We start from the raw sequence: 18,426 nt of genomic DNA, 5'->3' as shown, positions 1-18,426 counted from the left end.
CATCAATACCTGTTAATCAAATCCAACTGCAAATCCAAATTAAGCATCCAAAATAACCCCAAAAGTGCCGGGGGTGCGAGTCTTAGCCTGAGCCAAACTAATAGTGCTGTTTCTCTGGTGTCCAGCTTGGCCCAAACAACTCCAAGGGGCCACATCCTCCTGCCGTGCAGGAGAAGCTGGTGACACGGAAAGGGACCTCCTGCCTCTTCTCAAGTTTTTCCTCACTCCCCACTGAGACCCAGTGCCGCTTACAAGAACAATCTCGGAACAGTTCTTGTCGTTGCCTCTGCGTTGCTCTCGCGCTTCCATCGTGTTTGTGCACTTCCCTCATTGTTCCTTGGGGTCTGCTCTATTTAGCTGCTCACGCTTCCACTAAGTTTTAGAGCTATTTCTGCGTATGAATTATTCTCTGACATAATTTTGCAGCACTGGTTATATTTAGAGAGCTCGCTCATTGGGCGAGGCTGTCTCATTTTCCGTGCGGTTGGGCGAGCGACGCTGATTTCTGTATTCCGTATTTCAGGCTCCAGTTGATGCGCGCTAACTAATTACATTGTGGGATGCCAGATGAGGCCGAGCTCGTGCTTCCTCTGTGGGTTTTTTTTTGCAGTGATATTTATTTGTGATAAGGCAGAATCCAGCCGTGCAGAGACGCATCCCCCTGCGTGCGTATTACAACTGTATCAGCTCGCGCTAGAGCGGCTATGAAAGGCATTTCCACCGTGGAAAGAGAAAAGCTGCTGCAGTGGGACCCAGATCACTTTATTATGCTTTCTGACTGCTAACGGCCTTGCTTCCGTTGCTCTGTGTGTGTTTCGTGGCCTCGGCCAAGGGTGGCTCTATGTAGGGCTGTCCCAACGGCTTTGCGGCACAGCCAGAGCCTCCCAGCGGGGTTTGTCCATTCATCCTCACCTGGATGGATGCTTTCCCTTCATCCTACCCTGATTCTTATCCACCACTCCTCACACAGGCTCTCAATTCCCCAGCCTCCTCTCTCACCCCGTTACCTTGATCTATTTTTAATGCTGCTCTAAGTTTTCTTCCTCATCCTTCTACCTTCCATAAAGCACTTGACTTTTCACAGTGTAATTGGCATTTTATGGCTACTTTTTGCACATGCTCTCCCATCATCCATCCACCTGCTCTCAGGAGCATCCCAGCATCCCCATTCCCATCTCCCCAGCTCTGGGTGCTGCCGATGTGCTCCATGGGGCTGTGGAATGACTTTATGCAGCGTGGCGTTGCTCCTGCCTCTGTGCCCTGGTGATGACCAGCCCCTGTCCTGGTGCTCTGCTGTTGCTCCTCATTTGGGCCCAGCATCCCAGCGCATCCCGAAGAGGATGGCTGGAGCCGCGCCAGCCGCACCAGCTGGAGCCTGGCAGATTTAAAGTCTTAATTGCCAGTGATAATTAAAAATCTGAGGAAGTTTCCCCAAAGCACGAGGCCGTGTCCTGGCCCCAGCAGAGTGTGCGCAGATACGGGCGGCAGAAGGGCGCCTTCTTCGTGTCTGCAGATCAGTTTGAGGTGATTTGGGACAGGTTGGGGATGGTTTGTGTTGAGTTTTTAGACTCCTGCCCAAGCCCTTTTTCCTGGGATTTGATCCAATGTGGACCAGTGATGCCACACAAGCTTCTGTAAACTGCGTCAGCATCCAGTCCAGCGGGTCCTGGGAGGAGCCAGTGATGCTCGTTATGAGCGGTGCCAGCCCGTGGCTAATTAACATCTCTGTTAATTAGCATGTCTCTGGGGGGGCACAGGTATCCTGGCTGCCCCAGCAGGATCCAGCCCTTTGCCAGCAGTCTGGGATCCGCACGCAGTTGGTCCCGTGTACCACAGGGAAGATGCCATCAGGAATGAGTTTAACAACTGAGGGCCGGGATGGTGCCAGACATCCCAGTGCCTGCCTGTGCACACCAGGACAGCTCTTGGCCACCAGCACAGGAGATGATGCAGGGAAGACTTTAATGAGCATCTTCATTCCTGTGCATGCAGTTAACTGCAGCTGTAGATTTACGATTCCAATTAATTGTGCGAGTAAATTAGAGGCACCCAGGTGAAACTATAGACAGAAGACAGCTCCTACGTGCTGCTCCTGCCTTGGTGCTTGCACATCCTTACCCGCTCCTTAGAAGGAAGGGCAGGCGGCTGCAGAGTCCTGCCCCACCGAGGAAGGTGTTGGGGGTGCTGCAGGATGGCCCCTGTGCTGCAAGCCCCTGCCCATGACCATGCTGGGGACTTAGGGATCAGAGCAGTATCCACAGCACCCTGCAACCTCGCAGCTCTCTTCTCTCCAGCAATACAAGGCAGAGCATTCCTGCCGCAGAGGATGACCTTGCAGTCCACGCTCCTCCGCTCCCTGTCCTCGCCAGCCCCCGAAGCCACTACTTCCCAGGAGAGAGTTCCATCATCCCTGTCGACAGAGCATCCCAACTCCCAGTCATCAAGCAAATCTCATCATGCTCCCTGCTAACCTTTGTGCAAAGGTTGTGAGAAATGCCAGGGCTGTATTTCACAAGAAATATGAGTCCAAGAGATCCCAGGCTCATAAAGTCTCCAGCAGGAGATTCAGTGGGACCAGCCCTGCTGCCTGCAGCGGGAATTACCAGCCCTGGTACCCGAGTGCTGCAGCATCCATGTGGGGATGACTTTTTTGGAAGAGGCTGACCCTCTGCATCAGTCTCTGCTGGATTAGGAGGGCCAGGCTTGCTTGCACTGCTTTATCTGCCCAATAATTGAAGGGAATAAGCTCTCTTATCTCCCTGGTCCGGCTTTTCCCTGGCAGGGCCCATATCTCGCAGCCCTTGGAGGTAGTGAGCAGCCGCCGAGCCTCTCACAAGGATGCTGTATCCATCCGCTCCTGCTGGGCTTGAGCATCAGTGGGGACACTGATGGGCTCCTCTTCTGCCCCTCATCCTGCAGTGGAGATGCAGGTCCTGCCTAGGGGCTATCCGGAAGGATGCTCCAGCCGGTGGCTGCAGGAGTGAGGATGTTGTGAAGGGAAAGCCAAGGATGCTGTGGTGCTGGGGACTGCACGGCGGGGCTGGAGTCCTCTCCATTTGGGCAAAGGAGGAATTGAACTCTTGGAAGCACATCCAGATACCTGGAACATCGTTTTTGTTATTGAGCACCTCCTTGGATTGTCTTTGATTAGCACTGTTTGGTACAGGCACCCCTGGGTCTGTCAAACAGCTTCATGCAAAGATTTGGGGGGGGGGGGAATACTGAATACTTGTGTCATATATCTTTGATTAGTATCGGTTGCATTAGAAAATAGAGGATAAAAGGCAGCAGTGAGTGACTGCCACTAGATGGCAATGGAAATGTCAGTGTACGTGGCTCATGGCCCTGAGCTATCACTAAAGACATCCCCACATGATAAGGGCTCCTCTGGGCTGGGGTACCCCAGTGCCCCGCAGCCTCATGCACATCCCAAGCCCCCCCAGAAGCAGGACAGCAGCCATTCTGCTCTTAGTTTTTCCACCCTAAGCCTTGAATTGATTCCCATTCCGTACGTGACGCCAGGGAAGAGTTTTGCCATGGAAGCAGTCGGTGCAGGGGGGTTATTTGCAATGTTCAGAGTCAGCCACTCGGAGGAGAGCAGTAATTGGGTCTCTCAGGTAAACTGCACCAGCTTGAAGGCGGCTGCAGCTATCCGAGCTGATGGACCACTGAGGAGACATTAGCATTGGAAATGATGACCATTAACTTGATTAAAGAAAGGACACAACACGCATTTTGTTCTTGTATCGGAGCCGCTTCTTCCCATGAATCGTTGGTCGGGGATTTTGATTTCCTTATGCCAGGAGATAAAACACCTCAGAAACGATGGGTAATTGCTTATGGGCTGAGTTTTTCTAGGCTAACCTAATCTTGCCAGGGATTTGCTTTTAGCTTCAATGTGAGGATGGATTTTCTTTAAGATCAGGCTGTCGTGTATTGGAAGCAGAATAAATGACTTCTGAGCAGTGGATTTACACAGGCTTTCCTTAAGTGATGGCTAACCTGAAAAAGCCAGCACCAGTCCTATCATGGGATCCTGACCATGACAGTGACTGGGAATAATGGTTGGGCACCCCAGCTGGGGTTACAACACCAGCCAGGGCTCACTATGTCCCCACATCCCTGGAGAGGGGCATCCAGCAGCATGGAGCATCCTTCCCTTGCGGGTCAGCAGGGATGCGGCGGGAGCAGGCAGATGTGCTGGTAATTAGGCTGCATCAAATCAGTTAAGCTGAAGACAAAGAAAATTAGAGAAGATGAAGAGGAAATGAAACGACTCGCACTGATGCAGGAGGAATATTTTTAGTCCTTCTAAGTCCACGGTGTCTGTTATGTTTGAAGAGTCCGCGCCAAATCCTCCTGGGAATTGCTTCCTTTCAATTGAGGTTGCCATCTCCCAGCGCTGCAATTAGATGTGTCCGCACAGCTTCTGTTTAGTGCAACCAAAGCACTTAATTTTCATTAAAAAGATGACTTTGTGGGAAGTTGTGAAGGACAAAAGCAGCCGCCGGTGCCTGCATTCCTGAGGATGGACCCGGAGATGTGGATGTGTAAACTATCAGGCTCCTTTTCCGTGTTTCTTCTGCTGCTGCTCTGCAAAGATTGACTCGACTGCAGGTGCCTCTCCTGAGAGCTCTTTTTAAATCCTATTGACACGTGTGTTAAATAATTCACTATATCCATAGTGCTGAGCATCAGTTGGTTTATGGAAGTGTTGTATATAATCCCCGCTTCTTGTGCCTTCGCAGCCCATCCCAAGATCTCCAAGTAACATCAGGGAACCTTCCCTGGGCAAACACTGCTGAAAACAACCCCAAAACCCCTCAAAAACATTCTGTTTCTGGCGATTTCTCACACAATTTATGGCTGTGCCCAGAGTGATGCCCGCTGACCCCATGTGTCACTTCCTGCCCAGCACTACAAAGCAGGAGAGAACAAAGCAGCGCTCCACAGCAGGCTGTTGTGGGAACATGTGTCTTTCAAGAGCTAAGTGAAGGAACAGGAACTCATCTCGATGGAGCTGCTGTCTTATTAGCCAGGGCACTGGGTCACCACATAGAGCCGTAATGGGGGCTCCTCTGCTCCCCACCTTGCACCGCTGGCAGGTTGTGCTGTTGGGTGTAGTGCTGCAGATGGAAGTGCTGAGCTTCCAGAGCGGGATGCTCCCGCCAGCAGGGTCAGGATGAGGGCCCAAGTCCGTGCCTCCCGGCTCGACTGCTACCGGCTCCTGGCAGGAGCACAGGGACTGGAGGGGAATGAAAAGCTCCTCTGCTGCCCAAACAGAAAACGAATGCTGGTTGCCCTCTCCTCGGCATTAATCTCTGTCCCTCCTGGGAAATTATGCCACAATAAATCTTTATTTCTCATGATGGCTTGCCAGCTTTAATAATGGTTTCGCTGAGGACAGGAGAAGCCGGTGAGCCAGAGCCAGAGCATGGGCTGGAGGATGCTCTGCTACCCCAGCAAACACCGATGGGCTGGGACTGATTTATCCTCCTTCCCCAAGCCCTGTTTGTCCAGCCATCGTGTAGGGCCAAGTGAATTACTGCTTCCCCAGTAAATTCAGCCTCTTCTTAATCTTCAGGCATCTGTGCTTCCCTGGAATTTATTTGCTACCCACGTGGAGCTGGAGGGTGAGGGATGCAGGCCTTCAAACCCCCTTTTTTACCAGTGTCCACCTCACTTGCATCCACAAATGTGGGCAGAAGAGCTGGTCCCTGATGGGGTGCTCCTGCAGCAGGGTGCTCTGTGTCCAGTGAAGCAACAATACCCCATTGTGCTGGCACAGGGAGGAGTTCACGTTGCACTGCAGCACCTCGAAAGGGTGGTTTGGTTGTTTTTACATGGGAATGTTGAGGTGTTGGGTTTATTGTTTTCTAACTCAATACAAGCCATTTGCAGAACTGCGCTGGAGAAAAATGGAATTTGTTCTGATTTCCCCTGTATCCGACTGGTGAACGTAAATAATTGTGTTTTCCCTTATTTGTGGAAGTAACTGAACGGCCAAATCCAATCACTCCTGGAAATTCTGCTGCGGAGCAGAGAGCGGTGTGAGCCCTCAATCAGTTTTCCCTGAGCCAGGGTGGCCGGTGCTCGTGCTGAGCCTCCTTTCCCACCTTCCCAGTGGCATTTCTCAGGGAAAAGCTGCCAAATGAGCCCCAAAATGATGATGCTGCCTCTGCAACAGGTCCCGTCCTGCAGCCACCCGTACGGTGCTGGTAATGGCTTCAAGTGGGTGCTGTAATGGATGGAGACCGCGAGCACAGCTGCTCGGCTCATCCCGGCAATCCAGCGGCAGAACCGCTTTAGCCGGGGCGAGTGTCAAACGTTTTTGCAGGGAGTTACTATAGAAACTGCCTCAACTCTTCGTTCTGTGCAGCCTTGTTGCTGCTAATAAATAGCCTCATTATGTTGCAAGAAGTGCGTTGGAAACCAGCAGCACCACAGCTCGGGCCAGTGCGCAATTAATGGTGGAAAATAGCGGGGCCATTCTTTCTCCCTGTAGCATAAGGAGCGGGGAGGCCGGGGCTTCCATTAGGGAGAGTTATGGCTCATTTCCACACTTGTTGCTGTATTTATGGTTTATGTATTCAAAAGTGATTTCGGCCGCGGTCACAAATTGCTAATTCCCACATTACATTAAACGCCTGTGAGCGGGAATGGCTCCTGCCTATCAAAGTGAACCAGTGACAGCGCTGGCGGGGACCGGGCTCCTCCTCCTGTGCAGCTCCTTTGGGTGATGCTCCTGGGGCTGCCGTCCCAGCCGATGCCTGGTACCCAAGGCAATGGCAACCCTAATTCCTGAGATGAATTTCTCTCTTCACCACCATCCCAGCACTCACAGCCACCTCCTGGCTACTCAAACCCTGCAGTTTTCATCTCATTTCAAGCATTTTCAATGCTGTTCCCTTTGCCACAAGCAGTCCAGGAGAGGATAGTTAAAAATAATGACAGAGATAACACAACCCTCCAGAGAGAAGCTAAACCAAGCATTGCTCTTTGCTAACAGGTCCCATGGTTCATCACTTTTACTGCCATTCCCCTCCCAACATGTGCTGGGGATCATTTGGACTTCCAGCATTGACACTGGGGTCTTTAGGTGTTTGTGGACATCAGCTTTGATGGGTTGTACGCACTCAGATCTTAGCAAAGCAGGTCCATGCTGGTCCCTTCAGTGCTGGAGGCTCCCATTGCTGGAGATCTGAAGCTCTTGTGTTCCTCAGGCTCTGAGATCAGCTCCGGATCTGGATAGCAATAGCTGGTCCTTTTGCCGGCACAGCCAGGGTTCGCTGCATTACAACCACCACCTGCCTGCCCCGACCGCATGCAGGAGCACAGCCATTCCAATGGGAAGGGCATCTTCTGGCTCTTCGCATTCTGCACTGCCCTGCCTGTAGCTGAATAAAGTGAATATCCTCATTCCTGCATCCCAGAGGCGAACATGGCGCAGGAGAAGATGAGTTCAATATTTACCTCAGGGGAAAGATGGAAGCCAACATTCAGCATAAGGAGCCCTCAGCACTAGCAGCAGGTTGCGGTGTCTGCAGCATCGCATCCACGCTGCCAGTTTGCAAACGCTTTCCCAGCCACCGAGTTCTCCTTCCTTCCACAGGAGAAGCTGGACGTCACTGTTTGTGTTCTCCCGCCGGCTCTCTGTGTGTAGGCATGTTTGTAAAGGCCTGAAAAGAAACTAGAATTGATCACACTGGTTTGCCCCTGGCACAAATCACCCCGTCGTACAAATAGGAAATGCTGCTCTCCACGGCTCTTCTTGGAGCTCACGTTAATGACTTTCCGTGGCGCAGACCCAACATCTCGATGGGAGGCAGCGAGGCATCAGAGAAAATGATGGGGAATATAATGAATCATTTGTCTTCCCTCTAGAAGGAAGAGTGGCAGTGGAAAAACAGACCCTTAACCCTTCACTGCTGCTGATGCCGGTGTTCCCAGGGCAAGCAAAAGGAAAGAGCACGGCATAGAGATGAAAGAGGACTTCACCCCGCTGGCAGGTTTTCAGTGTTCAGAATGGAAGCAGGCTTGCTCTCCAGCACAGCCTGGATGTCAGCAATCGCTTTTTTGCTGTTAACAATGTAGGAAAGGATTTCACTTCCTCGATAACGCGAATAAAGTGGATTTGGCTTCTTGTGCAGGCAGCATCCTTTGTGCGAAGCCAGGGACGGGTGAGGGCTGTGATGCCCGGCCCCTCACATGCAGGCCCTGGGAGGGCACCTGAACTGCTGATGGATGGGAATGATTTCCCAGCTCCCATTTAATCAACTCTGCTCATCGCTTCCCGTTGAGTGCATTAAGAATCCCTCAGCAGCGCACACAGACCGCGGCCCAGGCTCGGGACTGATAAATGTTCCTTTTGAACTGCAGCACAACACGGGACCTGATTAAACTTAACTTTTTTAATCATATAAATGGTTTAAAATGTATTAACTGAAGGAAAAGGCAGTGGAAGAGTCTTTTCCTCCTCGTGATTTGCTTAAGGGGAGTCAATGTTAGAGATAGATGACACAGTGCTAGGAGCTCGCCTCTGTTGTTACCATTCAAACCGAGTCCCACAATTCGGGCTGAAAATGCCAAATTCCAGAGAAATCTGGGATTTGGCCAGGGCAGGAATTTTCCTGGCAAAGTCTGGCAGCATTTAAGCATTATCCCATGTTTAAATGGACAGGGACCCATGGGGCAGTGCTTGGAACAGGGCACTGATGGCAGCGCTGCGCCTTGCAAGGGGAAATGCAACCAGCAGCTCCCCTGTCTCTGTTGATTAAGGGATTAGAGTTGTTTCCCTGATAAACCACTCGAAAGAGACATAATCGATCTAAATCAATTTCATTAATACAGACATGATCATCCTTTTTCCTTCCAATAAAACCTGACTTGTCTGCTTGCAGGCCAGTTCTGCATGTTAACTGGGCTCATGCTGGGATGAATAAGCCCCAGTCACCCTCCAAGCCTGGCAGCATAACTAGTATTTGCAATTTAAATGGGGTAAGTGCTTGTGGAGCATGGAAGGAACGTTACACAAGGAATCACTGCCTGGCCCCGCTCCCAACCATAAAGCCACCATCCCACAGAGCATTCCCGGCCGTATGGATGGATCTCATTAACCACTGCACATCCCAAAGGGAATTTGCCTGTAACAACACAGCCGATGCACGCCCCACAGAGCAACAAGCTTTCTGTGATTATCATTATTGCCATAATTACCAAAGGAATTAGTAATGATGAATGGTGGAGAGTTAACGCACTGGAGGCTAAGGAGCCATCTGACACATCGAAATGCTGGGAAGCACTTTCCTAGTTAAAAGCCATAAAATATTTACCTGGGATCACAAAATTGAGAGGGTGGTGGCTACACAGGGCACTTGGCATGAGAATTATTGGTAGGACTCTTGGATCAGAGGATCTGGGCTGCAGTCACACCGGTGGGTGTAAGGGATGTATAGGGGCATCTCAATCTGTTTGACAGCTTCATCTTTATCTGCTGCTGACAACAATATTTGTAGTTGCATCCCTTGGCAGATCGGATGGAAGGAGCGCTCCAGACACTGCATGGAATAAAAGGGGACTGCATGGTTCAAGCCCAGTCGCTTCCCCTGGGTGTCGCTGCAGGAGGATGATGCCCCTGCTGCAGGCAGACCCTGAGCAATGGCTGAACTTTCCCAGCCACAGATCACTGGCTTTAAATCCAGCGGCCGCACTGGATCCCTGCACGTCCCATTAGTTCCAACACATACAGGCACTCCCGGGGCTTCCATGCCCTTCCATTTTCAGGAATGAGGACTGGATGAGCGGCAGGATGCTGAGCAATCGCCGCCTCCTGCAGCCTTTTTGCCATCTCATAATCAATACCCCTGCCAACAGCAATGCCAATAACTTTAATTCTTGATAAATAGCAGGCGTAAAACTGAGCTATTGTGTTGCTAGAGGAAATTTAATTAAGGGTGAACAGAAGGGATTCATCACTTGGCAGTGGAGCTGTTGGAGCCAGCTGCTTGTCCAGCCCCCATCAGTGGCCTTTCAGCTCCTGCTGCAGCTCGTGCAGGTAACAACGGGTCCCTGGGTGCTCTCTGTGTCCATCCCCGCTCCTGAAACCAGCCTGTCCCCATCACACAGTCGATGCCTCTCGTTGCTGCACAGCCAAGTAGTCTCTAAGACCCCCAGCATCCTCCCTGCATCACCCCCCAATCCCTCCTCACCCCCCTGCATTAGGACACATCCAAACACTGGGACTCAGCATCATCCGTGGCTGCTTGAATCCGCAGGAAGGATTTTTGTCTTTATTAAGGTTTAATTGCAGCCTTTTCCTTGGAATGGACCCTCAGTTATGTCTGATCATTTTCCTTAACCCATCTTGTGACACAATCAGGGTTTCCTCTGCGCGCACAGGAAGACTTTCTTCATTAGTTATTAGATTTCAGCCCCCGAAGAGCAAATTAGGGGACATGAATATGCAAATCTAATGCTTCTAAACTGATAGCACAGAGCTTCCTCCGGAGGGGATCAAAGCTGTGGTGACATTTGGCTTCCAACTCAGCGCATTTGGCAGGGGGCAGGGTGGGTGTTGAGCTTTCTGTAATATGTTTTTTTTTGCACTGGAGAGAGCTAAAAATAAATCTGCCACCAAAACTGTTCTTTTCTGCTTGCTTGGATGTGTTTGGATTGGGTTTTCTACAGTTACGTTTGCACCATGCAGACAAAGCTGGCCGGGGGCTGAGGCTTTGCAGCTGGGTGATGCTGGTCCCCATTTAAGGCCACAGCAGGCACCGTGCGGTGACGCGAGGGAGGGCTCGGGGCCGTGCTGGGTGGCACGAACCTCGCAGCACCACAGACGGCTTCAGTTTGGGCTGTGACTTCCCCAAACAAAGCAGTTTCCCCCCTGCTTTGAGCTTTTCCAGGCGCTCCCATGGGAATCCTGCAGCAAAGTCAATTAAAAGAGCTGGCGGCTCCGCTCTGCCTCCGCAGCCCGCAGCGGGTCGGGCACTGTGGGATGCCAGCACCGAACACAGGAGGGTTCCTTTACAGCCAAAGGAATTCTGCCAACTCAGGCTTCCAGACCAAGGTGTTCAACACGGTGCCAGCCAGTGATGGTTCCATCCCGATGCTGGGGTCCAGGACATCCCCCCCCCATTGCCCTCCGTAGGGTAACAAACCAGGGAACGCTGTCAGTGGGGACAGAAAGAGGCAGAACATCACGTTCTGCACACGGGGAGCGGGTTATTTTTAACAGAGACTCCATTAACTGCCAGCAGGATTTCATATTTCCTTTCCTTAGCGTGGAAAATGCCCGGGGAGCTTCAAATGGTGCTCGGCAGCAGCTCGGCTCCTCCACCCCATCTGTGCAGGGCTGTGTCCGGATTAACAGCTACACCAGAGCATCCCGGGCCCCAGTGAGTCTCCCACGTCTTCCCTGAGCATCCTGCATCCTCCCACTGCTGGTATGGGGAGCAGGAAATAGTTTTCACCTCCATTCTATTGCTTTATAAGAGGAAAACCACCCTTTTTGTGTCTCCATAAGAGAAAACCACCCCTCTGCCTCCCGGCCTGGCTGGCATCATGGTCAGTGCCACCACAACAGTTATCAACACAATTCCCATGAGCAACGGGAGTTTGCATCTTCTCCTAGTGAGGACTCAAAAGTGAGCACAAGAAGCGAAACGAATCCCACTGCAGTTAATGACCACCCCCTTCTGCTCAATGGATGAGGAAAGGGGGAGGCTGCATTGGACGTCTCACCCTCAACAGCAGAGCAAGACCTGGGAATTGCATTGGGAATTGGTGGCCAGCAGAAATGGAGGCAGGAGTTTATCCAGCCTCTTTCCTCTATATTCTGTTGCACAAAGGCTCCACAGAAGCCCCCAGATTATCAATCTCCAGCAGGAAACAGGAGCTCACAGGAGCTGGGGGGCACTTACCAGGATAACTCATTAGCAAATATTGGGAATGGCCCCGATAATAAGGAACTCCAAGGAATTCCCTGCTGGAAGCCACTGTTGGTTCAGGTACCACTGCCCAGGGCTGTGAATGCCCTTGGCTGGCTCTCGCCCTGAGCTGTGGAGCCCAGCCTCTGCTAAGAAGTAATCAGGAGATAATTAACATTTGTAGCATAGAGTGGGAAACTTTTGGGGCTGATAACATGCAAGGAGCCTTCCAATGGTGATTGATGGGGTCTGGAGGAAGGAGAGCAGCGGGAGGCTCTGCAGAGCATCGTGATGATGGGGATAGGCCGGGTCAACTGCGGGGAGCTCTGGGGATGCCTTTTCCCACCCTCATCCCAAGCAAGGGTGGGAAAGTGACATCATTCCCCCGGGAAGAGGGTTTCTCAGTCAGGAGCGACCCAGCCCCAGAGGAAGAGCTGGGATTTATTTCGCATGACTCCCAGTTAATTAAGTACTTCATTTGCATAACCCCGCGCAGTAACTCACTCCTGTCACCATGAGATCCAGCCATGTGCAAACAGTTAGCAAAAATAACACACATAACTCAAACTCACGTTGGGTGCAAGACTGGCCTTACACAATGCGGTTAAAGGGGCCTGATGTAGAGCCCAGCACCATCCTTCCTTCCCCTTTAAAGAGGGAATAAATCTCTGCATTGATCTGGGGGGGAATTACTGTCGATTGTGCTCAGCTCCATCACCTCCTCCTCTGATTTCTCTTCCTGACGCTCTGCTGTGACGCTCTGCCATGGGGGGAGAGCCTTCAGGCTCCCCACAACCACTCACACATTTATTTCCCTGTAAATTAGCAAAAGGCCAGGCTGAGGAGCCCTTAAGGCCTCGTGTAACCTCATTAAACCTTTCCCTTCCTCTTAAAGGTGACCCATGGCCAGGTCTCCCCCGCCTAGCAGCACGCGTGTCAAGCAATGAAGCAGCCAAACCTCCACGTGTGCGCATAGGGACACACATTCCGAGGGCTGCGCTGACCTTCTGCAGCTTGCTGCTGTCCTCCCGTGTGCCACCAGGAGACAGATCCCTGCTGACACTGCCTGCGAGGAAGCAGCACCGCTGCGGGATGGGCAGCGAACCCCGCTGACGTTTCCCAGTGTGACACCAAGAAAGGTGGGATGGGGTCATGGAGGATGCTCCAGAGGTGCCGTGGGAGAAGCCGGAGCATCCCTGAGGATGGGGGCTCCGGGGTCCATCGCATCCTGCCCTGATGCTTTCTTCTCTCACCCGTGGTGAAGCGATGTCTAAAGCCCCATCAGCAGCACCCACCAGTGTGTGGGTGAGAAGCCGTGCTCCAGCCCAGCATCTCTAAGGCATCCACTGAGCAGGACTCATTAAGCAGAACCCCCTTCCTCCCCCCTAGCCCTCATCTCCTCTCCTGCATCACCAGGGGTACCCACACCCATTGCTTACGGCAGAGAAAGAAACATGTCTGTATATTGCAAGTGTCTATAAATAGCCGGGAAGGTAAATGCATTAACCTCATCTTGATCCCGGAGTGTAATTACATAAAGCCAGGCTCCCGAGTAAATTAACACATTAATAACAATTTTGTTCCTGTAATTACTATCATTTCTTACATCTCACAGCTATTTGCTCATTGAGACACGTGTGAGTGAGGGCATTTCCTATGCTGAACCCCTGTGACAGCCTGGCCTTGGCCAAACAGCCCCGGGTGATGCTCAGCAGAACTGTTATCAGACCGCAATGGATGAAGATGCCGCGAGGAACCAGCCTCACTCGGCACAAGGGCTGGTCCTGGTGCTGGATGGAGCCACCGGCTCCTGCGGGACCCCACGGCCATTCCCCACGAGGGTCCCTCTCCATCGGCTGGCAGGAAGAAGGAGCATCCGCTCGGATCTCCATGGAAACCCGCCCCGAGCACGGGGAAGGCTTTAATTGGAAGTGCTGATTTGGCTGCGGCCCTGGGAGCGATCGGCAGGAGATGAGCTGCATTAGGAAGCAGCAGGGGTTGAATGCTACTTCGAAAATGGGTGCCAAAAGGGTATCTGATACCATTAGGCTTGAAAACCTGTTTCTGAAAGGCAGGGGGCCGGGCTGGGCCAGCCCCTGGCAGCACAGGATTGATTTAGTTCATTTGACCTCTTTTTTCCTGTGAGGAAATTATCCATGGGAAGACTTTGATTGGGTTTTTCCCCCCCCCGACTTTGTTCACTAATCCGAAGTGAGGGGCAGATGGGTCGTGCAGCAGAGCTCAGAGCATCCTATCGGCACGCACCCTAGTCCAAGGCAAACCCCATCGCTGTCCCCATGCTGCAGGGACCTCACCCCCACTGAAACACCCAGGTTTGCCAAACCTGGACTGGAGAAACACAACAGCCTCTGGTTTGGGAGCAGTGATTGCAGGGGCAAAGCACCACGGTCTTGCACCATCAACAGCTCGTGGGGCTCAGCTGGGAGGTGAGAAGCCAGATGGATTGTTTCTGGTTTGAGTTAATGGGATTGGATGCGATGCGATGGGATGAGGAGCTGCACAGTTCCAAAGCCCAGGACCACTGGTGATGCTCAAGCACCCACCAGCCAACAGCCCCTCAAGGCTTAGCAGAGGTTCCCTGCTTCAGATGTCGGGGTCCTGGGGCAGCACTGGGGGTGTAGGTGCCAGTGTAGCAGTAGAGGAAGGGGTACTGGGGCAGAGAGCCCTCGGCTGCAGGCGGATGAGGGCTGGCAGCAGGTAATCCTGGCTTTATCCCGCAGGAGCAGCTGTAAATGTCAGCTCCATCCCAAGGGGAGCCTAAACCTGTGCTGACAGCAGAGAACAGCTTTTATGAGCAGTTCTCATAAACACACTCAGAGCCCTTCTCCAGCAGAGCGGGTGACACCGTGTCCCAAGCACGAGGTGACCCAGCAGACACTGTAAGAGACTCCCAGCCATAAAACCAAATCCCAGCCCACCCGGAGGATAACCTGGTGCCCCAGGGATGTGCACAGGGCCAGTGCCCAGCAGAGTCTCAGCTCCAAGTGAGAAAGGACTCAGCTTTCTGCAGGGCAGAACCAGGAAGCACAGAGGTATAAGGATGCTCCAGACCTATCCTCACCCGCTGGCATCTCCCGTTCCCATCTCCCGCTCCATTTGTGTTTTGGAGACAAACAGAAGGCCGTAGCCTCTGAGGCTTTTACTCCAGGACTTTCCATTTACTTCAATCATTGAAGTGTGCTTCCCTCAGATAAGATCTGTGTGACATTTGATAAGCTGTACCGCCGGCATCGTTCACCCTCCTCACGCACCAGCTCCCAACCACCCTTCCAGAAGCAAACAAATGGGTCTTAGTGCAGGAGGCAAAGCCAATGCCCCTGGGAAAGGACCGTGGAATCATGGAATGGTTTGTGTTGGAAGGGACCTTAAAGCGCACCCAGTTCCAACCCCTGCCCCACCTTCCACTAGAGCAGGGTGCTGCAAGGGGCCTCCACGCTGGACTCCCCATGGTGAGCTGAGTGATCTGGTCCAGCTCCCGCTCCAATGGGATCTGCTACGGGAACGAGACCCTCACCAGAGGCACGTTCCATTGCCCACAGAACCCATACGGTTCATTGAAGAACATCAGTGGTATTTGAATTAGTGAAAAGCCCTCCCTACTGCTGACCTTCGCTAGGGTGGACGCTGCTTCCCCCCTCCGTACCATAAATCAGTTGGCAAACGAACACAAAGCCTCAATGCTTCATCAAAGGTCAAGCTTGGGCCAGGAAGAAGGGAAATGATTAAAAAGCAGCTTACAAATGCTGAAGATGTCTCATTATGTAGCTGTGAATTATTGTTAAGCCCTGCTCTATCAGGGGCAGAGGCCCCACTCCTTCACCCCATGGCTGCAGAAAGGCCCATCAAAGACCCCAAAATCCCTCTGAGCAATGTAAAACCCATTGGACACTAAACCCAGGAGGGAGACGAGCTCCATAGGAAGTCTCCAACCTTCCTCATGGTGGATTCTGGAATGTGTTGATGAGCATGGTCCCCAGGTGAGCATCCTGCAGCGTCCTCTGCCCAGGCTGCAGCGTGGGTCCCATCGCCCTCTTCCAACAGGCCCCCACCAGGCATCAAGAACGTGTTTTGATAACGCCCTTCACATCCCATCCATTGCAGCTGAACAGGAGCACGGCAGCCACGGCGAGGATGCTTTTCATCTCTGCCGGAGACGCCAATGAACCACGCTTCCGACAGCCATTGTTTCACTTATGGAACCTTCAGCCTGGTTTTGATTGAGTGCACTTAATACAGTTGCTCTTGTTGTAGGAAGGATTTTGAGCCTGGTATTTGACAGCCTTGATCTTCAAGCAATCCATTAAGAGCAGCTTTATCGCCGGGTTCTGTAGCCATTAAATCGTTCTTTATCAAGTCGGTGCTGCGCTTTCAGGAAGACGCATGGGAAAAACAGGGAATAAACCCTCCAGACTCCAGCCCTGGGATCGCTGCAGTATTTGGGCTACATATGAATAACCAAAAGGGGTTTTTCCTCTGCAGAACAACATCTGACACCACCTCAGAGAAGTACAGGGGACAGAGAGGACTGTAACCGACCATAGGAGCCTGGCTCCACGATGCGCTGTCACCTCCAGAGCCATTTGCTGGTCTTAAAGCTGATGCATCATCACTCCTGCTGGATGTCTTCAGCATGAAGCCCCATAGCTGCCTGGAGTAAACTGCTCTGGGTTTTCCACCACACTTTAATCAGGAGCAAGCATTTCAAGTCATGCTGCAGGAAAGGCTGCAAGAGCTCACAGCACCCTGAGCTCAGTCACCGTGCGCCTGCCCAAGCCCAAACCCAATGAATTCAGCTCAGGTGAATTAAAGCATTTCATTTAGATTTTGACCTTCTGGAACAAAAGGCAAATCACATTTCAAAATAAAAACCTCATTTCAGGCTCTGGAATCAAAACGCTTCCAGCTGGGAATGCCAAGAGCAATGCGTTACAGCACCAAAGCTTCCTGCAGTGGGAGCACGTCCGGTCCCTAATGAGAGCTGAGTCACCCCAACAGGCTCCTTGAGGATACCCAGGAGTTTCTCCATAGGGCAGACCTCAGCACGGGGTTTTCCCCAGCCCCGAGGCACGGTGATAGGCTTGTCATGCCCATTTGCTGCACTGCAAAGGGGGTCATGCAGGAGCAATAAGGCACTGCAGAAGTTAATCAGCTTCACCAATAGCCACAGCCCAATCTGCCTCTCCCAGCTGTGATAATCCCATCACTTGGCCAATGCCAGCCCGAAGGTGATGCGTGCTCCATCCATGGAATTCTGTGTCTGCCATCACAAGGTGCTGCATCACACTGGGGTGCCAACACCGGGCACCTTCCCGGCCCTACCTGCCATAGCCAAGGCTCATGGGCAGGTTGTAGAAGCCTTTGCTCTACCCTGCAAGTGCCACTTCCAAATGCATCCATCGCCTTTCAATTTGGCAGAGGCTCCAAGTACTCATTTCAGCTAATAAAGATACTCCGTAATGTCATGTTACAAGGCTGGCTGGCTCCCAGCAAATATTATGTGAGCCTTTGTTTAATTAGAGGCGGCTCAGGCAGTTGCAATTTCATTTTCTTAATAGGAAAAATCAGCTGGGTATAAAGGTTTGGGCTGGAGCCATCACCCCCTGCACCTCAGGAACCTGCTGCCCAGCTGCAGCAGGAGCTTCTGCACCCACCTCCCTTTCTCCCATCTATTTCTAGTTGCCCCTTATCAGTGGCCCTGTTTGGCACCACTGGGCCAGCCCAGCCTGCTCCTGTCTCCCCAGCTCCAAACACAGCCCCGGAACTTGTTTGTTCTGAGGATCAGTAAAGTTCAGCTCCTGCAGTAAAGTTCAGCACAACAACAGCTCCTGCCTGGGTATGTGAATGAATGCTGATGGGTTTTCCCATGCCCTGCTCAGGATGGGAAGGGCCAGTGCTGGTTGGTAAAGCTCGTGGAGAGAAAGCTGGCTGGGAAGGGAGCAGGAACCACCCCAGTGCATCCACCCCATCCACCTCTTCACAACACAGTGGCACAGCTGCCAGCATCCCTCACGGTCCCCAGCATCCCTCACGGTCCCCAGCATCCCTCACGGTCCCCAGCATCCCTCACGGTCCCCAGCATCCCTCACGGTCCCCAGCAGATGTCTCCAAACAATAGCCACAAACCCCACCAAGAAACAGATGTGGGGTGAGGCAAAGCAGGAATGGAACCAGAGTCATGGAAAGGGTTCCAAGGGCACCCAAAGCACCTGCATGATGCAAAGAGCTCCAACTCAGCAACCCACCCTGACCCCCATCAAAGAGCTCAGTTAAAGAGCCACTTCCTCATCTTTTCTTCCCTGGGCATGCCGGTGAGGAGATGGGAGCAGATTTCCAGGGTGAATTAACTGTATCATTACAATAATCCAAATGTATTCCTGACATGAATAAAATGGGAAGAGAACAAGGAGCTGCCACCAGTGAGGAGAGCCAGGGCCCACCAGCACATCATTTACTGGGGCTCAGGCAGCACCAGCTC

This window comes from Pezoporus flaviventris, unplaced genomic scaffold (assembly GCF_033815535.1).
Source record: "Pezoporus flaviventris isolate CSIRO_AGI_PZ_B2104156 unplaced genomic scaffold, CSIRO_AGI_Pfla_v1 ptg000009l, whole genome shotgun sequence".
NCBI classification, from domain to species: Eukaryota; Metazoa; Chordata; class Aves; order Psittaciformes; family Psittacidae; genus Pezoporus; species Pezoporus flaviventris.
This window is presented reverse-complemented; position numbering follows the sequence as displayed.